General features: G+C 36.9%; 1 protein-coding gene across 6 annotated transcripts in view; it reads right to left on the bottom strand.

The window, feature by feature from the left end:
* The window catches only part of CDK14 (cyclin dependent kinase 14), a 289,922-nt gene that overhangs the window by 251,921 nt on the left and 14,493 nt on the right, over window positions 1–23,508 (bottom strand). The gene's annotated exons all lie outside the window — the stretch shown is intronic.

Below are 23,508 nucleotides of genomic sequence, written 5' to 3'. Positions count from 1 at the left end.
GTTATGCTACAGTTCAACACAGTGGAACTAAAAATAGTAAATAAATCCAAAAGATCTTCAAACTTTCTGACTTTACCTTTATAAGCAATATTTTACTTATTAAAAAGGACTTCAATCATTAATGATTAAATACAATAAAATATAACTAATTAATTAAAGCTATTTTGGTCATTAATTTTTTGAAAGTATTCATAGTTTATTAGGAATATTTGGAATCCATAAAACATGTTAACATAAAACAAAGAATTGAAATAAATAGCTGAATAAAATCCACAATACTAATCTAATAATAAGATATTTCCACCAAAAACAATATAACATAGCTAGGCTGTAGGTAATCTAAATGAAGAAGTAAAAGGTGAAGCCCAAGTCTTTATCTAGAACTAAAAAACAGAAAGTGCTAGTCAATGCTTTTTACACGCAGGCTGCTTACAATTCCTAATATTCAGGTAGGGAAATTCAAATGGGAGAGACACTACCTCAAAAATCAAGGATCTAAACATTTATGCGCTTAAATATAATTATTAAAATCTTGTCATTTGGTACAAAAATTATATGCAACCAAAATAGTGCCTTTAGGACTAATACCATATAATCTTTAAAATCATGGAAGCAAGAACTGCAACTGTCATCATTAACTATACAATATTAGTAGAAATGACAAGACTTGTTAATATATCTGGAGGATAGCAAAAGTGCTTCTATGACTTTAAATAAAAAAACACCATTGCTATTTATTCTCTACAAAGCCAACTGATCTTTTCTTTATTTAAAGAAAGTCCCTGTAAGAGCATAAGAATTATTTGATTGCATAATAAGAACAATTAAATCTTAAAAGTAATTAAATTTTACATATAGATTAAGTTATTCTGCAGAATAGTTTAGGAAGCTTGCCTGGACACATGTATGTGTTGCATTATTTAATTTCACTTGCATTATACCAATACACTGGGCTGAAAAGTCTGGAACAAAATGCCGGCCTAGAAGGTTCAGCAACTAACTGGAAAAAGAAATGATCCGAAGTCCAAAAAATTAGAACCCATTATTTATGTAGGTTCTACATTAGTTTTATTACAAGCTGACTATATGCTTTCTTTAAAGATGGATACCTGCTCCCAATTTTTTGTCTATATATTCAAAGGCTAAAATATATTTTTCTTGTTAAATAGGGATAAGAAAGCTTGTAATTATTTGTAGACCCATTATGTGAGGGGATGAGAATTTTTTGGTTTCTTTCATTTTCTTTCTAATATGTAGCTGAGATGGATTTTTTTGTATGTTTAATGTTAGATATATTTGATGTTCAGATTTTTTCCCCTCTTTTTTGTACATTTTTTTGTTACTGTTGGGACATATGTTTTTTCTAATTTCATATATATACATCTGTTTTTGAAGTGCCCCATTGGCTGGCAGGCAGACAGACCTTCCCATCTGTGTCAGGTCTCCGTTCAGATAAAAAGTGTTTGAGCGGCAGCGTCTTGGGTTTCTCAGCTCCGCCTGAGTGGAAGAAAGCAGAACTGCAGCAGCAGGATTACTCTCAATAAGGCTGGCGCACACGAGCAAGCAGCACACACATAGCCGAGAAACCCAAGCCACTGCTGCCACTTGAGAGGGGAGGGCGAGGAAAGAACGGTGAGGATTTGTGCCAGCCCGCTGGCCAGACAAGGAGCAAGTTAGGTGGGATGGCCAGGTGGCTGGCTGGGAAGGGGGGATCATGGCCACTCAGGTGGCTGCCACTGCTGCTACCATCAGCTTCAGTTTCTCAGCTCCATCCAAATACAAGAAAGTAGAGGCACAGCAGCAGGATTGCTCTCAATAAGGCCAGCCCACTCAAACTAACAGCGCACCCGGGTCTTATTGTTTGAGAGCAATCCCCCTGCCACGCCTGCTCTTTCTTTCAACCCAGATGAAACCGGAGCACCCAGGCCATTGGCAGCAGTAGCCATCTGAGCGGCTATGATTCTCCCCTCCCCACAGCTCAGTGGAAGGCTTAGTCCTGCCTCATGTGAGTGAGCAGTGCACCAGGGCCACTGAAGGCATTGGTTCCTGCACCCAGCCAACTCCAGTTCCACGCTTTGCACCATAGGCATGCAAACAAAGCAAACACTTTTCCCCCCTGGAGAATGGAAGCTTCTGGGGGCCATGATCTCTTGTCCTGTTGATCTCGTAATCCTCTGCTCTCTTACTGTTCCTTCATTTTCTTGATTCATCTTCTCTTTTTCTTCTTCCACCTGTGTAATTGTTTCCTCTATTGTTTATTCTGTCTGTCTCTGGCTTTTTCTATCCTCTTGTTGATATTGTGTTCTTTCTCCCAGAAATGCTCTATATGTTTCATCAAAATCCTCTGCCTTCCACATTGAATCCAATCGATATCTTGTATTATTCCAATTGATTAAAATCCCTTCTGGCATCAGCCATCTAAATTACTCCTTTTGCAATCAGCTTTGTAGTCAAGAAATGATACTGTCTTTGAGTATCCCTTATTCTCTTGGGAATATGTTTCAGCACTACTATTTCTTTATCTTTATATTGTAATGGATCATCTCTAACTCTTCTTAATATCTCAAGGAGTGATCTTGTTCAAAGTATGAGATTCACTCCCACCAATTCTCAAGTTACGAACGGAATTGGCAGGCTCCATTACATTCGTAACTCAAGAACTATGTGTACATCCAACAATTAACAAAAAATGTAGAAAAAAGAGAAAAAAAATCTGAACATCAATAATAATAATAATAACAACAGTAGCAGCAGCAGCAGCAGCAGTACTAATAGTTTCTATCCATTACTTCTTGTACTGTTTTCAGGTGCTTTGGAGAACAGCTTGATTCCCTCTTTTTTTGTGGCAATACCTGAAATATTGGTACACTGCTATCATATCACGTCTAGACCTTCTCTTCATTAAACTAAACCAACCATTCTTTATATATTTTAGCCTCCAATCCCTAATCATCTTTGTTGCTCCTTTGTACTCTTTCTAGAATCTCAACATTTTTTTTACATCATGGTGACCGAAACTGGATGCAATATTCCAAGGGTGGCCTTGCCAAGGCATTATAAGTTGTATAAAAAACACTTAATCTAAAAATCCTACCAGAAATTAGCTGATCTAATCCCAAACATGCTCTTCTTCAGCTCATTTGATATAATTACATTAGGAATACTTTGTAGCATCTTTCTTCTGTATACCACTAAATTCTGGTATGGCTTTTGTTTAATGTATCTAGCCCAATATATTACTTGGGCTAGATACAAGTAAATTCTGTATGGACAATTTTCCCTTACTGAATTTTATTTATTTATTTATTTTCCCCCTCTGTCGGCACACACTGATAAATTAAAAATCTTTGTGGTCTGCAAAGGAATGCTGGTGGGCTAACTAAATGATTTGGTGACTAGAGGAGCATCTACAGTGTTGGAGCTCGTGGTCATGGTAAACCATGGAGGCACTAGGCAACATGACTTTCAGGGCAGTGGTGATTTTATTATTATTTTTTTAAAAAACGTCTGTGCTCTGTCCAAGGATGCTTGGTAGGCTGCATGTACAGGCCTGGTCTAGAATTTATTTTGGAGCATTCAACTATCTAGATAAGGCATGTCAAACTTATTTTGTTTGAGGCAACTTCTTATAAAACAATTGCCATTAATTTGTTTTAATAAAATAATTTAAATCAATTTTTCACTTGATTTCAAATTAAATGAATTATATTGGTTGACAATGAGATTTTTTTAGTACAATTACCAAATGCAATAAACTGGTTTTAGGTATATGTTACTGGAAGGAAAAAGCAATCCCCGCTACGTTACTGATCCCAGAGAAGCATTTGCATGTATGCAGGTATCCTTAGGGTGCCATAGTTATGGATGAGAAATATTGGTTGCAAAGTTGGCATCTCTGGATGTAATACAGATATTTTGGACTTATTTTTGTTTCTTTGCATGTTTGATATTTTTAAAAAGGCATATGCTACTGACTACACTTATGCACATATGTAAAATCTTTTGCTAGGATACATGATCACTGCTTGTCCAAAATTTTAATATACAGGTAATACCACCAGAAATTATTTTAGCCTTTTTAATAAATGTTGTTATTGATGTTAAGCTCACCAGGGAAAACATCATATATTGTTATGTATATACTGGGTTAATTATTTAAAGATTGAAGTGCAACATAACTAGATTCTTCAAAACACACAACAGTCCAAACAGTAAAAGTAAAGTCCAAATTAAGAATATTTCATTCTTAAGAATTGTTTAGATTCAAAATAATTTTCAAGAGTGTACAAAAGATACTAGAATCAGCTAAAGTAGACATATTACATTGAGAAAAATGTTTCTCATTTCTTTCCTGTTACCTTTGTTTTCATTGCAGAGATGTTAACATAAGAAATAGATTATTTTGTTATCTAATTTTACCTTCCAAAAGACAGAAGCACATGAAAAATGTGAGGTTCTTTCCTGTTGGCTTTTTTGAATTAGCTGTTTTAGATTCTAAAAATTTAGTTCCTAAAGAAGTAATCCTGTAAATAATTTTAATGTCCTCCTCTAGTGCAGGCTCTTTTATGACTCAAGGACTTCAACTCCCAGAATTCCTGAGCCAGCATGGCTCAGCTTGGAAACCTCTCCCTTTCCCCTCAGCATGGCTGGCTTAGGATTTCTGGGAGTTGAAGTCCACGAGTCATAAAAAAGAGCCAAGATTGCTAGCCCTGCAATAGGCTTAGGAAAGCCAATAAGCTGTTTTTGGGGGGGGTTGCAAAAAAAAGGTGCCAGAACACCGTTCTGAGCGTTCTATGAGAAAAAAAGCCCTGCTGATCATATCACATCCTGAACTGTTGGATAACTTTATTCATATACTGTTAAAGAGCAGGGGAGAAAGATTCCACCGAGTTAGAATGCCTGTGGAATACTGAAAAATTATGATTGCTACTTACTGAAATTTTGTACTGGTATTTCAACTATGAATCCAGAAGAAATAAACAATTTACTCAGAGTACAACAATCCCCAGGAAGGCGACAAACCATTCAGTGTAAATGATATACAGGACTGACTATTTATTTATTTGTTTGTTTGTTTGTTTGTTTGACTTATATGCCGCCCTATCTCCCGAAGGACTCAGGGCGGCTAACAACAATAAAAACAATACAAAAGTTAAAAGAAATTAAATAAACAGCCCCAATAAATAAGTTAAACTACCGTAGATTCTGGCGTATAAGACGACTTTTTAACCCATGAAAATCTTCTCAAAAGTTAGGGGTCGTCTTATACGCCGGGTGCTGAAACTTTAGGGACAGGGCTGGCTGGAAAACCTGGAGCGGATCTTCCATTTAGTCTGCGCAGGGAAAGCGGGACCAATTGGAGTAGAAGCTGTGATTTTTTACAGGCTGGGGTCTGGGCTTCTTTCCTTCTAAAGTTGAAGAGCAGCTGTAGGCAGGTGGGGAATGCAAGAGCAACTTGAAAGGCAGGTGGGGAATGCGTAGCAGAGCAGCAGCTTAGCTCTAAGGACACATTTGACTCAGGAACTGGGCAGGCTGGCTGGAAAACCTGGAGCGGATCTCCCATTTGGTCTTTTTTTTTAATCCCATTTATATCCCACCCTTCTCCGAAGACTCAGGGCGGCTTACAATTTAAAGCACAAATCAATGTGCTTAGCAATAGCCTTCATTCTATGTATATGCCTGCCTATTAGAGCTTTCACCCCCCCCCCCAAAGCAGCATTATTACAAAGTCAGCTTATTGCTCCCAACAATCTGAGTCCTCATTTTACCTACCTCGGAAGGATGGAAGGCTGACTCAACCTTGAGCCTGGTGGAATGAGAACCTGCACTAATTGCAGGCAGCTGGTGTTACATAAGGCTCTGCGCAGGGAAAGCTTTAGAGTGAATTAGGAAAAGTGAAAAAGTGAATTAGGAAAATAGGAAACGGTTGCTGGAATTGGGTATGTGTAGTTTAAAGAAGAGAAGAGTGAGGGGTGACACGATAGCAGTGATCCAATATCTCAGGGGCTGCCACAAAGAAGAGGGAGCCAAGCTATTCTCCAAAGCACCTGAAAGCAGGACCAGAAGCAATGGATGGAAACTACTCAAGGAGAGAAGCAACCTAGAACTAAGGAGAAACTTCCTGACAGTTAGAACAATTAACCAGTGGAACAACCTGCCTCCAGAAGTGGTGAATGCTCCAACACTGGACGTTTTTAAGAAGAGACTGGACAGCCATTTGTCTGAAATGGTATAGGGTTTCCTGCCTTAGCAGGTGGTAGGACTAGATGACCTCCAAGGTCCCTTCCAACTTCTTCTTCTTCTTCTTCTTCTTCTTCTTCTTATTATTATTATTATTATTATTATTATTATTATTATTATATTATTATTATATTATGTTTAATCCACTTGCACTGTTTTATGTTTACATGTTTGATGACAAACAGCCTTATGTTTATAAGTGACAGTTTTCCTACTAAGTACCTGCATGTCATAAGCATTTGAATTAAAATTACCATATTAAAATCAAATCTGATGTTTTTTAATTTTTATTTGGTGTGCGTTGGAAGAGGGGTAGTCTTATACGGCGAGTATAGCCCAAACCCTATAATTTAACAAGAAATGTAGGGGGTCGTCTTATACGCCCAGTCGTCTTATACGCCGGAAAATACGGTAAACAATTAAAATTAAAAGACATTTTAAAAAACCCTGTCGTCAGTCCAGGTCAGCCTGATGAAAAAGGAAAGTTTTAAGGCCGCGGCGAAAGGACCGGAGATCCGGGGCCATCCGGAGCTCAATACCAAAAATAAATAAATAAAATGCCATCAGAACTTCATTGACTTTCTATATGAATTTACTCCTATGTAAGATCTATTTCTCAAGTAAAAAAACAGAATTTCCAGTATTCCCTAAAAATCTGAGGTTTCTATATACTTACACACATATTTTAATTATATACATCAAAAATAAATAGAGAACTACCTTAGCTAGTTTTACCTCATGTTGCTAGCAACTCATCAGTATATCTCATATTGAAGGCCTTCGAATATAAACACACATAGAAAAAATATTGTTGCAATTATTGAATATATTATGTTTGATATGGATTCTTAAACAGGGAAAATAGTTACATTTTTCTTTGCGCTGTATCTGTCATATGAAGTACAGAAACTGCTGAGATAGTAGCTCTACTGAATTTACTTAACATACATATTGCACTGGCGCAATATGTGGTGGCACAGTGATTAGAATGCAACATTGCAGGCTACCTCTGCCCACAGCCAGAAGTTCAATACTCATTGGTTCAAAGCTGACTCAGCCTTCCATCATTCCAAGGTGGTAAAATGAGGAGTCAGATTGTTGGAGGCAATATGCTGACTCTGTTACCCGTTGGTGGTAGGGAGGGGGTGGTTTCACATGCAACCTAGATTTCGCACATGCACAAATGAAACTTCACTTGCTCACCCATCGCTTGCATAGTCAGGTTCCCAACAGGCTACAGACCACTACCGGTCCGGGATCCAGGAGTTGGGGACCACTATTGTAAAGCACTATGAAATGGTATATAAGTCTAAGTGCTATTGCTACATTGTTAATGCAGGCATATTTGATTATTGTCCATTCAAATAGGCATCACACATAACAAGCTGAAAAGCAGAAGAGTTCCAACATTTATTGACCACCAACTTCCATGATTAATATTTATCTTGGGCATTTGTGAATGGATATTAAAGTATATTAACTAAAAATATCTCAATTCAAACATGTAAACAATCATAATTCACAATTTATTTTAATATTAAATATTTAAAATGTTAAATATTTTAAACATTAAACATTTTAATATTAAAATTATTCTATAATAATTTATTATTATTGTTATTATTCCCAATTTCAAATCAATTTTCAACTGAAAAAGAAGAATTCTTTTTACAAATTTCAACTAATATTCCACAAATGCAAGCTGCACATTATTCAGTAAAGTTTCATCTGATTTGCTTGGTCCTGGATCATAAACATTATTTTGAAAGCTTCACTGAAAAACAAACTGTATTCCCACAGACACAAGTTTGGGAGGTGACTTTGCTAAACATTATACTCAATGTGCTTGCTTGGTATTCTTTTAATATTATAAAATATTAAAAGAACACCTGCTGCCGGCATCGACTTCCCTCCGCCCTGTGCGTTCCCACAGAGAGGGCCTCCTCAGGGTGCCACCGGTCAGAGAATGTCGACTGGTGGCCCCCAGGGGGAGATCCTTCTCTGTGGGCGCCCCGGAGCTATGGAATCAGCTCCCGGTTGAGCTCCGGACGGCGCCCGACCTTCGCTCCTTTCGCCGCGAGCTAAAAACATACTTTTTTGAACAAGCTGGCCTGGCCTGATGGGGGGATCGGGGGCTATTTATTAGGTTTTAAATATCTATTTTAGTATGTGGGCATTTATTTAATTTAGTTTTAACTTTTGTAATTTGTATTTTTATTCTTGCCCTGTTCACCGCCCTGAGTCCTGCGGGAGAAGGGCGGTATAGAAATATTATTAAAATAAATTTTAAAAAAAATAATCAAGCCACTGAACTTTGTTCAGGGAATTGGTTCTTTTTTTAAAAAAGTGGCTTAGCTTTATGTGTGAACTAAGTCAACATATGGGCTTTCTTTCAAATAATTAAAATATATATGCTTAAAAATAAATTTTGTACAACTATATAATTAATTGAGAAAATAGTAGCAATATAGTGTAATGGCTGAATAAGCATTTTTAAACTAGCGATAAAACTTAAGAAAAGCCAGATCATTCAGCACCAGCACGTGATTTTGTATCTCAGTAAAATGTAGTGCCAGCTTTTGCTGGACAAAACACATAATGTTGATATATAAAAGTTAACATTGTTAAACACACACATGCAGAGAAGAAAATTATTAGATAGAGAGGATCTGTGAGTCTTGGTACAAGATTGTCATGATAACCAACTGCTTTCATTTCCATAATTAAGAACCCCTGCAGTTACACTAGGTGAAGCTTTCAATTTCTTTGCATGGAAACTCAGACAGGACCAGTTTTTAATCTTCAGTTTTCTATCAGCTATACAGAATGCCAGAAACCATGGCTATCTTCACACATTCTGAATGACTGAGACATTGTCGGTACAATTTAACACAGATTTTCCATATTTCAGAGAGCTCCCCACCATCCTGCCTTTTCAGGTGCCCAATGCTATATAAATTGTTAGAAGAAAAGTTATACAGTCTAATTTTGTATTATGCCTACATAGGAAGAGGCATTTATTATAGTGTTATCAGCACTATTAGGTGTACCATAAGAACATCAAATACCTGAGTCAGAATATGACCTGAATATGGAAAACAAGACATTAATTTATTACCTTTGACCTTGAATAGTGATGAATCTCATTTCATATTCATATCACAATATCCATCAACATATAAATCTTATAAAACTGTCCACAAAATATCGTAACAGTCTTACCTACTTAATATGGGCAGACATGTTGGGGGGAGGGGAAAGAAAAACAAGGAGAGGTTCCAGCTGAAAATTTAAGAATGGAATCACTGAATAACTCTGCAAAAAATGAATAAGAAAAAAATCTCTTCCTCCACCCTAATATACACAAATACAAATGCATGCACACCACACACTTACATTTTTGGAGCTCAAAGCAGCAAACATCTTTTTAACATATATATAAAACAAAAAAGTGTTTGGATGACGCATCCCATTTTCTTTGTACTTGTTTGCAAATCATTGTGATGCACAAATTGATGAGCTCCCTTGCTCAGAAGCAGCCAGACATTACTGTTTAATTTTCCTACCCTGTGCCTCCTGAAGACTCCCTCATAGTTGCCAGTCAGTCCCTACCCTAACACTGAAGTCACCCAGAACGACAAGTTTGTCACTGGCAGGCGGTTTGAATAATTTGGTGCTGGTCCTCATAGAAACCTTCCTTGTCTTCAGCTGGACCCATGAGATTTGGCACACAGAAACAGACAATAGTGATGTACCAGGACTTGTTGAAAGAAAAGTAGAACTTTATCATACATTCATTTATTCCAGTGGGGAAAATAGAGATATTCTTCATTTCTCTAGAGATGTTTTTCAGCAGAGGAGTCTGTGAATCCTGTTGGCAGTCTGTGGTTTCCCCCTTTTTAAAATAATTTATATTCACATGCTCCTCCCTATAATGAACACTAATCTGCAAGTCTGGTCTCACTGAATGCAGCAATGTCAATGCTGTAACAGTGAAGTATGGCTGCTATGAGTACTGTTAATCTTTCAGGCCTTGACACCTACAGACCAATCAGTTTAACATCAATACCTGGGAAGATCCTAGAAAAGATAATCAAAAAACAGATCTGCGGATGACTAGAAGCAAACAAAGTTATAACCAATAGCCAGCACGGATCCTGCCCAACCGATCTTATTTCATTCTTTAATAAAATGACTAAATTAGTAAACCAGTGAAACGCTGTGGACATAGTATACTTAAGATTTCAGTAAGGCATTTGATAAAGTAGACCACAACCTACACCTTGGTAAACTAGAAAAAGGTGGAATAGACAACATCACCACCATATGGATCTATAGCTGGCTGACAAACCATACTCAACATGTAGTCCTCAATGGCACTATATCCACATGGAGAGAAGTAAGCTGCATGGTACAAGGTTCCATCTTAGGCCCAGTACTCTTCAATATCTTCATAAATGACTTAGATGAGGGAATTGAAGGGGAACTCATCAAATTTGCAGATTACACCAAACTGACAGGAGTAGCCAACACTCCAGAAGACAAACTCAGAATCCAGAAACGATCTAGACAAACTTGAACAATGGGCCCTATCCAACAAAATGAACTTCAATGTGGAGAAAAGCAATGTTTTACATTTAGGCAGAAAAAATCAAAGGTACAAGCACAGATTGGGGGAGACCTGGCTTAAAAACAGTAACTATGAGAGGGAACTTGGAGTCCTAGTGGATGATCACTTGACTATGAGCCAGCAATGTGCAGAAGCAACCAAAAAAGCTAATAAAATCCTGGGTTGTATAAACAGAGGCATAGATTCTGAGATGGTATAGATTCTCTGCTTAAGCAGGCACCTGGACTAGAAGACCTTCAAGGTCCCTTCCAACTCTACTCTATTCTACCTTGTCTCTGTCCAGAACTGTCTAACACTCCAGGTTTCAATGATGAGTTTTCTTTTATTTTTCTTGATGCTCAACCACTAAGCAGATGATTTGCCACCCATATTTAGCAAGCCAAATGTTGTGGATCAAGCAATGTTTATATCTTTTCTAAGCCTTTCCTTCAAGTGAGTGCTATTCTAAAAAGGGCTGTCCAGTCCACTTGGATGCTGCTGGACATCTTTTCTGTCCCAGGTACTAAGAAAAATGTCTACTTGTCCAAAAGCCATCCGTATATGCAGGTTTGTGACTATAATTGTCAGTGGTTATCTCTATTTATTGCAGAGGTGAACTGCAGAACAAAAAAACCTCCGTGTGGTGGAGTTTTAAGTGGAGGAACCATTGCTCAGGGACAGTCTCACTCTCTCAGAAGAGTAGACTTATAGTGAAACAAACAACTGTTACAATTGGAGTGGATAATGAGGATGCTTAAGGATCCTGTCATGCTCTCAATATCCCCCACAATGCTTACATGTCCTGCCTTGTTGATCACTGGACTGGTGATTGGTCTCAGCTCAGTCTGCCAGGGCCAGGCTTCACATGCTGGGATAGACAGATCTCCTACCTCATCAAGGGTAGAAGACTCATGTCAACCCTCCCCTAGTTTAGCCAGTCTTTTCAGAGATAGCACTGTAGGTTGATATGAGGAGCTGTGATAAGTTATTTTTGTTGCAATATGTTTCCAAATTGGACCCACACATACTGATACTGTGTGCTCAGAATGGCAATTACAGAATTAAATTGTATACTTTTTTTTTTATTGAAAAGTTTTAACATACAATTTTTCCCTTAAAAAAAGGAAGGGGGGGAGGGAGAAGGGTGGGGGAGGGGGGATTTTTTAAGGATTTTTTAATTAAATTGTATACTTTATATGTGCTATGGTCAAACATATCTATTCTTCTCAGTCCTGATAACTGTGCAAAGTTATACTTTTGCTAGGTTTCATTGTGAAATTACCAGTTTGTTGTTGTGATGCTACTTTCCTTTATATTTATTTATTTATTTATTTATTTATTTATTCGTTTTATATACCGCCCTTCTCCCGGAGGACTCAGGGCGGTGTACAGAGCAAAGTAAGTATACAATAAACCAACAATAAAACAAATAAAACCCCAAATCTATATGAACCTTTTACCATTCCACTTTATTAGCTTCCAAAATTTCATATTCCAATTTCATATACAAGACAGGAAAATTACCCCTAGTTTCTAAAGACTCTGCCTACTTTTAAAAATACTCTATGTCCTCCCTTTTCAGAAACAAAGTTTCCTCCCCCCTTTTCTCATTGGGAGTTATTCCAGCCCCTTGATGTTGTACGCTGGCATATATAGATTTTAAAAACTTCCACTGAAACTCTGAATTTTTGAAATGAAAAGGAATTTGTCAATTACAACTTTATGATTGCAAGATGGGAAGTCTATCCTAGTGTAGCGGGGCTGGCTGAAAGGCTTTGCAGGAACCTGACCAAGGACAGGGAAGCTTGAACATCTGCTGCTGGTTTTGGGCGCAGCAGGTGTGGATCGGGCAGAAGGAAAGAAAAAGGAGGAAAGCTGGTTGCTGTTTTTGGGGAGAGACCAGGTGAAGCCGAAGAGGGATTTGAGGTTTTAGCTGATCCCTTTCTCAGAAGAAAAGGGAAGGAGAGAGTGAGAAGGTGGAATTTTATTGCTTCTTTCATAGGAGGGGATATCCTGAGCAGAGGCAAGAGAGAGAGTGAGGAGAGAGAAAGTTGCTGGGGTTGCTAAATTCAGTTTTTAACAATAAAGGAAAGGGGGGAGGGGTTTTGACATCGATGAGACCTGAGGCTGTGAGCCACAACAGAAGAGGAGGCTGGTTGCTATTGCTTTGGAGACCAGCGGCCATCCGAACTTTGGTTACTGTTACTTGTGCAAGTTAATGGAAAATACTTCTGTGTGAGACATACCTTAGCTTTCCTATTTATGCAATACTATAAGAAAGGCTCTTTGTGTGTGTGCGCGCACACACGCGCACATGCCCATGTGTATTTCCCATTGTCCTAGCTCAACAATCTACCAAAGTGTTTCCACAGCCACTTTAATGATATCTACCAAAGGAGAATTGCTCCAAATAATGGCTCTAGCTGCCTTTATGCAGCTGGTCCTGAAAAAACCTTGGATATATTGTCTTAATAGACCTATTCTAATAGAAGAGACTTGAGAACACTGTCAGTCAGTCTTTCAAATGATTTTTGTGGGGGAGGCAGATGCAGGAAAGTTTAATAGGCTGAATACTTCAAGCTAACAGCAGTTTTCTAAAAACTGCTCACTATGCTCTGTCCAAATTTTGTGTATTTTGGAAGAATACTTAGAGTACTGAAACCTTTTCCAGCATTCTTGTGGCAATGCCAGTGTTTCTCCATAAGTTCTTCCTCCAAAATTTTACATCTTTGCTACTCTATCCACAAAACTCCCAAAGGTGCAAGGATATACATTACTTAGATGAGAGAAATGAGATTCATTGCTCTTTTTTAGGGGATCTAATCTAACACAACTAAGCTTGTGTAAGTACACTAATAAAAAAACTGTTTATTCCTGATTCCAGTAATCCTAATGGCAAAGTTCCTCTAAAGAAGGGGAATACATTGTGATTGGAAAGGCATTGACTGCAGGAATTGGACAACTGAAAGTTCTCCAAGGTTAAAGAGAGATCATTAGATCCCCATATGTGCTTCAAATAACTGCTTTACAACCAAGTTTTTATGGTCAGCTTGTAGTTGTTAATGTCATTTATATGGACCTTAAATTCATCTAGCTCACATTTTAATTTTTCCAAATTTTCTTTTTTAAAATTCTATGGCTTTCCCTAAAAATCAAGAACTCTCAGAGGGCACATTTTATGGAAATCACTGGGTGGATATCCTTCAATCCTTAAAAAAAAGTTTAACCATAAATTTAATTTATATTTCTAATGTTTGGAATATCAGTAAGAGGATTATTGTCGGCTTTGGAAAGTAGGGGCTCACATGGTCTTTTAAGTTAATATTTGATTATTGACTGGAAGAATCCTCTTCCATAGGAGAAAACCTCTATTTACAAACTATACAGATAAAAAGAGTTTGAAGATTAGACATTAGAGGGAACAAGATGGCTACTTTAAAAGAAAGGTCTGAACCAGGGGTCTTCAAACTTGTCCCTTTTATGACTTGTGGACTTCAACTCCCAGAATTCCTCAGCCAGCCTGCCTGGCTAACGAATTCTGGGAGTTGAAGTCCACAAGTCATAAAAGGGACAAGTTTGAAGACCCCTGGTCTGAACCATAGCTACAGATTTTTGAACTATTCTTTATTAGCATTGGCTGGTTTAACTGCAGAGCATCATGATTGAATAAAGTGACATTGATTTTAGCTTTAATCTTAATTTTAACTGGGGTTTTACTTATGCAGGGACGAATATAATTTTTTTTAATCTGCTTTTAACTTTTGTATCTTTGTTTTTTAATCACCCTGTAAACCGCCCTGAGTCCTTCGGGAAAGGGCGGTATATAAATGTGATAAAATAAATAAATAAATAAATAAATAGATTTGTATGTGTGATTAAAAAATACAATTTACAAGAAGAAAATAATGGATTTACAAACAAAAGTTGTTTCAAAAATTGAAAAAGAAATACAAATAGTAAACCTTATGAATGATTTGGATTATTCCCTTACACTGAATTTACAAGAGGGGTTTGCTAATGTTGCTACAGTAGAAGTACAAAGCTGAAGAAAAGAACTTTGAGAGAAGAGTATGAGAAGGCAAATGCTAGAACTTTGAGGATTTTAAAGACTGTTTGCAAAAGAAAAAAAGGATACAAAATTAATCTTACTTGATCAAAGTTAAAATAATGGGCTGTTATTTAATGGCTGAGCTTGTCGATCGGAAGGTCGGCAGTTTGGCGGGTCGAATCCCGAGTGCCGCGTAGCAGAGTGAGCGCCTGTTACTCGTCCCAGCTTCTGCCCACCTAGCAGTTCGAAAGCATGTAAAAATGCAAGTAGAAAAATAGGGACCACTACGGTGGGAAGGTAACAGCGTTCCGTGCGCCTTTGGCGTCTAGTCATGCCGGCCACATGACCACGGAGATGTCCTCGGACAAGCGCTGGCTCTTCGGCTATGAAACGGAGATGAGCACCGGCCCCTAGAGTCGGAAACGACTAGCACACATGTGCGGGGGAACCTTTACCTTTACCTTTACCTTATTTAATGGCTTCTTGGTTAGGATTGGTGATTGGTGATGGTTTCTTCTGGTAATGTTTAATTATTTTTTGAGTGGGACTAAATTTTGATTATTCCCAGAGAGGAAATGGTGGGAAGGGATTTGCTTAAAAGAAAAGGCTGCATTCAGATTGTAATAGATACAATGATAAGATTTATATTGGTATTTCTGATAGCCCTTACTGAACTTTTGCCATTTAATAGAGGAGATGAGGCTTTAGAGATGGGTTTACAGAAATTTAGTTAGATATAGAATGAAGAAATTGTTTGGTTTGTTTTTTAAGAAATAAGGTGGTTTTTTTTAAGGCTGATTATACTTGCTGGGGCATAAAGGAATTTTTTTCCCTTCTCTTTCTTTTTCTTTTTTCTGCTTCCCCCTTTTTAATGTATCTTTTTATTTTGAAGTTGCTTTATCTTGTATAATATAATCCCTAATAACTTTACTTAAAAAAGAAGCATTGATCCTCTCCCTCCAAAAGCAACACTCTTTTTATCACTTAAGTTCTCATCTCTCATATACTATAGAAAGTCATGGAGTCTTTCCTAGAGTAGGACAACAGAGCAAACTTCCCCTCTGAGTACTGGTCTTCTCATGGAAGTCTTATAGAAGAGAAGGACTAGGGGTGACATGATAGCAATCTTCCACTATTTGAAGGGCTGTCACAGAGAAGAAAAGATCGACCTGTTCACCAAACCACCTGATAGCAGTTCAAGCAATAGGTGGAAGATCTTTAAAGAGAGATCCAACTTAGAACTAAGGAGAAATTTCTTGACAGTGAGAACCTCTAATCAGTGGAACAGTTTATCTCCAGAAGTTGTGGATGCTCCATCACTGGAAGTTTTCAAGAGACTGGACAGCCATTGGTCCCAAATGGTATAGGATCTCCTGCAATTGACAAGGGGTTGGATTAGAAGAACCCCAAGGTCCCTTCCAACCTTACTATTCTATGTCTCTATGTCTAATTTCCAAAGTATTTATGGGCCAATAAACAGGCCCAGAGTCAACCTCTGAGGAGGGGGTGAGATGTTTTAAAAATATAAAATGATTTATCTGATCTTTTTAAGCCAACATTTGGAGAATGGCTAGAGAAAATCATAATCAGCCCTTTTAGCTCCTCCTCATATATGCCTGGGATAGTAGTAATTCAAGACTGCATAAGAAAAACTGTCCCAATTTCAGTATGTTGTCCATTCAACACAGTTCATAAAAGCATGTATTCACACAAGTACTCATTCCTTATGACTTTCCACTATCTTCTTATTCCTACCTTAAGAGGCATTCAACATCTGTCTTGCATTTTCCCACAGTATCTTGGCTTTTAGATCTTAGATTGCATTTTTGTGCAGTTCTTAAAACTTTTGAGGAATAAAAATTGTTATGGCTTGCTTAAACTAGTTATTATTCTGATACATCTTTTCTCAGGAAAAAAGGCCATCCAATTTAGCAAACTTGTATTTCAGAAAGAGCTTGTTGAAGAACCAGAAACATCTAGTTTAGCGTATGATTTTTACAATAAAGAACAGAAAGTCTATGGGAAATTCTAACATGGGCTATAGAAGTTAATTACCTTAAGGGCTATACTGAAAACCAGTATAAATCAAACTTTTTTCAATTTCCTTATTAAATTGTATTTTGTTGGTTCTTGTTGTCAAGAGACAGGTAATATCAATAAAATGCCCCTCAAACTTAATTCCTGATGATTACATACAATTTCTATTAACAATAAGTAAATGGCTTGCCATAGTCATCTTGTCAGTCTGTTTTTCTACTTCACCTAAGTTGAAGGTACCTGAATCAAAGGGCCCTCCTCAGTCATTCATGCCCTGATTACCTCCTGGATGGACTATTACAATGTGGTCTACATAAGGCTGCCATTTAGCTGGTGGAAAAATACAGCAGTGCAAGCATGTGTGTTTCTGGCAGAGTACATGTTACATATCTGCTGCATGAGCTGCACTGATTTCCAGTTTGTTTCTGGGTGCAATTCAGGTACTGATGTTAACCTTTAAAGCTCTACATGACATTGAACATCGTTATTTGAGGGTTTGCCTCTCCCAAATTTCATCATGATGCTCCACCAGATATCACAAAATGTATATTTTATGGCTGCCATTATCTAGAGAACTATATTTGCAGGCCCTGGGCAATGGACCTTTTTTGCTCTGATGCACATATTGTGGAATCTGCTCCTCTTGGAGATAAGGTTGACCTCATCACTCCCTAACTTCTGAAGGTCCTTCAGGATCTGGTTATGTCAGCAGGCCTGGGGACCCTAGGACATGAGTGAACTCAAGAGATGGCTCCCCTATCATTAACTATTGATGTAGGAGAAGGCTTGGCAGAGCCAGGAGGAGGGTGAAAAGAGGGATTAGCCTAGCTGCAGCAGGGCATCTACTAATAGTTAAGAGACTAAAAGTACTTTTCCAGTCCTTTTTTGTGGCTCCAAGTTATAAACAACAGCAAGCAGAGGCAAAATAGTGAATAGGTGTAGGTTATACTCAATTGCTACCATTCAAATCAAAGCTTCAGGGACTTACTCTCTTTTCTGTTTCTCCTCTGACTAAAATATTGGGAACAGCTCACCTTATGCATCGTATTACAATATAAATGTATAATAAAAAAACAACATTAAAAGAAATCAGCTATTGTGAAAATCAACTGTGTACTGAAATATCACATTACATATTGAAAATATCCTTTCATCTTAACACACATAACCATTAAGGTATCTGCTGCTACCTTTTTGGAAAATGACAATAGCATATAATAATATATATTATACTACTTAAATAATTCAAAAATTATATTAAAATGCAATTATAGTTGAAAAAATGGTTTACTGTCCACTCTAAGTTGTTACAGAAAAATGCAATGGTGGCCATTAATTATAGCACATTTGCAACAGAAAATGGGACAATGAAGTGCTTTTAAATGGATTCCAAATTATGAAATTGGAATTGGAACTGGAGAAACAAACTTATTTGCCTTCTCTTTGTAGAGCAATGAAATCTTAGGCCAAGATTCTGTGGTCTAAAAGAAAATTAAAGTGCTATTTGAAACCATACATCCTGAAAATGCTTTGTACTGGAACTTAACCTCATTTCCACCAGTGGCACAAAGGTCATATTTATACAACCAAGACTTTCCACTTCCCCCTTTTTCTGCCGCCACCAGTGAAAATCTACACCAAAGCTACAGAACTGATAAACAAATTGATATCTTCCAGATGTTTTGGACTTTAATTTCCATTTGCCCAACCAATCTGGTCAATGGGAATGATGTCCTAAATGATGTCGTAAATATTTAGATGGCAAAGATTAATACCGGTCTCCAGTATTATTGGAACTAGGGGAATCCTAGCTGAAAAGCTAACTCAGCTCTGATGAGAGTTGATACAAGACAAGGAAAAACAAAAATATAAGGTCAGTGCATCTTTCCAGGATTGCATCCCATCAATACATTAATGTTTATAGATAGTGGACTATATTCACACTTACATGCCTCTTTAAAAATATGAAGGAACTGTAACTCATACTTTTTATTTTTTTTATATTTTTTTAATCCCATTTATATCCCGCCCTTCTCCGAAGACTCAGGGTGGCTTACAATTTAAGCACAAACCAATGTGCTTAGCAATAGCCTTCATTCTATGTATATGCCTGCTTATTAGGGCTTTCCCCCCCCCCCAGCAGCATTATTACAAAGTCAGCTTATTGCCCCCAACAATCTGGGTCCTCATTTTACCTACCTCGGAAGGATGGAAGGCTGAGTCAACCTTGAGCCTGGTGGGATGCGAACCTGCACTAATTGCGGGCAGCTGGTGTTACTTAAGGGAGGCATTAGCCCACTGCTCCACCAAGGCTCTTACAATGATTGCTTTCTTCAAACAGCAAGACTATCCTAATAAACCATTCCTTTTTTATCATAGACAAATACACACAGAAGAGTCTATCAATTAAAAAATCATTTCCATATAATTTAGACTAAGAATACAATACCTAGTATACTATCACAATCTGCTCACATTGCCACACTGAGCAGGATGAAGTCCAAATGGAGAGCATAAGGTTAAGCTCAAATAGTTCTTTATATTTACTGCTTAAATTTCCTCTGGGATTTTATGCTACAGTATATCCACTCATTTTGAATTTTCTATTACTTTTTCCACTTTGAAAATGTCTCTCATTTGTTCTTTGTGGATCCCTTTGTGTGTTGGCAATCCCACTCTTACCCAGACTTTTTTCAGTTTCCTGGTTCAATCTCAAGCCATCATCCTGGTACAGAAAGACAGAATATTGACCTCTTTTTTTCTTTTCCTTTTTTACCAATGAAGCACTGCTCATGTGTAAAAATCAATAGCTTGTTATATAAAGCACAGAAATGGCAAAATAAGTTGATTGATGCCTATCTTGTTTTTTACTGAAAGGATCAGAAACCAACTATTTTCTGTTGCAGTACCCAGCCAACCTTTGGCAATAAGTTCCCCTAGCATCAATTTTTTTTTAAAAAAAATAAACTTAAGCTGTAAATAAAGCTCCGGAAGGAAAAATAATTTATATTCACCCACCGAATGATTCCTAACATTCCAGGACAATTCATGAATCTCTGTGCCTTTGCCTGAACAAAAAAAATGTTCCGCTTGCTTTGTCAACTATGAGACAAAAATAGAAGAATTAAAAATCCCCAGAAATATATTATGCCCTCCCTTATTTTGCAATGTTCAGTGACAATACCTAAAAATCTCATTAAGTTAACAAGAAGGATTTTGAGAACATGGAAAAATAATTTAATTCTACACTTTATCCAATCCATCTTTTGCATGTCAGCAAAATAATCTGTCAGGGTTCAGAACTACATTTGAAAGTTTTAGCAGAAACATAAAATTGACATAAAGTTAGAAGTCATCTGCATAATGACCAGGTATTCACTACTTTCGTGGGCGATATGGGAGCACATATTAAATGCAGCAAATGCCCTAAATCCATTTTATTTTTAAAAGGGGTGGGATAACACTGATTAAATAACATTAATAAATGAAAGATACATAAACAATGAACTTCCTAATACCTTTGCACAAACTACTGTTGTTTTTGCCACCATTTTCCCCACACTTTCCAAAATGGGCAAGATAGACAATTTCAGGCTCTTCAGTAGAATATTTTTTTAATTTATATATATTTATATGAATTTTACCCCAAAGTAAATAACATATAAAAAACAGAGAAATAGGAGGAAGATGGAATTGCAAAAGAAATATATATGAAGGAAGAGTGAAGAGTAAGGAGGGAGACCAATAAAATTATATTTGAATGGAGCTGATAAAATCCTCAAAGAGAGGAAGCTGAGAAGTTTAGATGAGAAAAACTATGTATGAATCAGTGTTTTCCTTTCATACCAGTTATTTTTTTTTTACGTTTTTCTAGGGGGTATAAAATATTGCCCAGCCAAAAAAATGTACTAATAAAATGGCTATACATGTAGTTCTTGACTTAGAACCATTCATTTAGTGACTGTTCAAAGTTACCAGACATTGAAAAAAGTAACTTATGATTGGTTTTCACACTTACAACAGTTGCTGCATCCCATGGTCATGTAATCAAAATTCAGGCACTACACATCTGATATGTATTTATGATAGTTGTTCTGTCCAGGGTCATTCAATCACCATATGTAATCTTCCTATCTGGCTTCCAACAAGCAAAGCCAATGGGCAAAACCAAATTCATTTATTAGCCACATGATTCACTTAACAACTGCAGTGATTCACTTAACAACTATGGCAAAAATATCATAAAATGGGGCAACTCAGGTAAAAACTTAGCAATAAAAATTTTGTGCTCCATTGAAGTCATAATTGAGGACTACTTGTATATGTATTTTGCCTTATGATTAGAGTACATATATATTTGCAGATGTACAGAACATAGGCAAATTGATCTAAATATCACCTAAATATTTTCTTTTCTAGCTATATTGAGCTATATATTTAGTAGATAAATTAGAATGTTGCCATATTCTTACACTGCAAAAAACCCCTATGTTTATACAATTGATAATAGTATACGCTTAGCAGGGCACAAAGCTAAGGTAGCATCCACTAATCAATTCAAAGAGCAAAAAAAAGTTTTGTCTCACTTGAGATTTAATTTGGGACAAGCACTTTAAGTACAGTTTAATATTTTCTTCCTATATCAAAAAATTCTAAGGAACTCTTAACATCCTGTAAATTTTATAAACATTCTAGTCACTTCCACAGAGAAGAAACAAAGCATTAGAAGCATGCCAGATTTATAATACAATTAAAAGAACAGCCTGATAAAGGTCTGGTTGCAGAATTTATGACTTAGGCTTTTAATGAAACAATTATAGGACTTATACTTTGACGTAATTTCTGTACTTTCACAAATTCAGTATAAAGAGAGATTCAATGAATTCATCATTCCAGACAACCTGATTTCCAGAGTGCCATATTCCATTTCCTTTAATGGAAAGTTGCAATTCACATTAACTGTACTCACTTGCTTCTCAGTTTTCAGAGAACAGAAGATCAAAACATAGTCTTAAAGCAGATGGAATCGAAGTTGCTGCCTAAGGCAACAGCCTATCTAAACAATAGGGATAGTAGGCCTTCATTTGGAATCCAGTGACAAATTAAAGCAAAGAGGTAAATGACTCAGAATTAGGCATAAACCTTTATTGTTCATAATTTTATGGCATTATACAATAGATTCTCACGAAATATTATCACAGCATTTATTAGCTGAAAAACATAGTATGCTTTATCTCCTTCACCATTGCTTCACACAATAACTATAATTAAAATACAGATTCTTTATAAATTTTTATTTGTTTCAAATTCTTCTAATCCTTTTATCTATTACTTATTTCAACACATAACAAAAAAAATTTCCTCTATAGCTATGGGATTATTTTTAAAAATTCAGAATCAGACAAATTAAATAAACTATCGTTGAGATTTGTTTATGATGACATAATTTTCAGTAAGAACATGTAAAACTGAAAAAAATTGATAACAACATGTGAAAACAAAAGTCAATTCAGTTCCTCTTTCATCTAGAACAAGAATAATTTCTGGTTCAGAAAACTAACTTCCAGAAAATTTATAAATTATTTCTGGAATAGCTGGGTCAGAAAGGAGCCAATAAGGAATGGAACATTCCTTCAGAACATTCCAGAATGGAACTGTTACACTCCTTCGGAACATTAGAGAATGGAACTTGTAAATTAAGTAGTTGCCTACTTTTAAGTTGAAGCAACTCACATTAATTAACTCAGGGAGTGCAATGTTTTAGGACAATTCTTCAATTTTCTGAAATAAATTAATATTCTCTAGCATAAATTCATATGTTAAAGTTACTTTAAAGTTTTGAAGCACCTTTCCAAAATTTATTTTAATCATGGAAAAATATGATTCCTGTAGAAAAACAGCAGAGTTAGGGAGTTAAGTGCACTACCAATTTAGAGCCACAAGCGCTCAGGTCCAACCCCTCCTGAATTCAGTTGACCTTTATCTGGCGCCAGTTTAGTGTTAAACTTTAATTGATCAGATTCTTATGTATACGCTTGAACAAATCTTCTATACTGCAACCTAACTGGTGGTCCTAATTCTTCATAAATCCCTTTTTAAAAGAGGATTTCTGTTGAGTATCTACTGCAGAAAAATTGGTCACAAATTCTAGTGTGGTTTTAAACAACTATATTCAATAATTTATTTTTCAACTCATAAGATCTTATAAAACAAAGATATAAACAATTTAGGAAGTATAAAAAGGTAAAAGGTAAAGGTTCCCCCGCACATGCGTGCTAGTCGTCTCCGACTCTAGGGGCCGGTGCTCATCTCCGTTTCAAAGCCGAAGAGCCAGCGCTTGTCCGAGGACGTCTCCGTGGTCATGTGGCCGGCATGACTAGACACCAAAGGCGCACGGAACGCTGTTACCTTCCCACCGTAGTGGTCCCTATTTTTCTACTTGCATTTTTATGTGCTTTCGAACTGCTAGGTTGGCAGAAGCTGGGACGAGTAACAGGCGCTCACTCTGTTACGCGGCACTCGGGATTCGACCCGCCAAACTGCCGACCTTCTGATCGACAAGCTCAGCGTCTTA

The sequence above is a fragment of the Vipera berus genome (assembly GCF_964194415.1).
Source record: "Vipera berus genome assembly, chromosome: Z".
NCBI classification, from domain to species: Eukaryota; Metazoa; Chordata; class Lepidosauria; order Squamata; family Viperidae; genus Vipera; species Vipera berus.
Note: the sequence above shows the minus strand (reverse complement) of the source record. Positions and strands in the feature narration are given on the sequence as shown.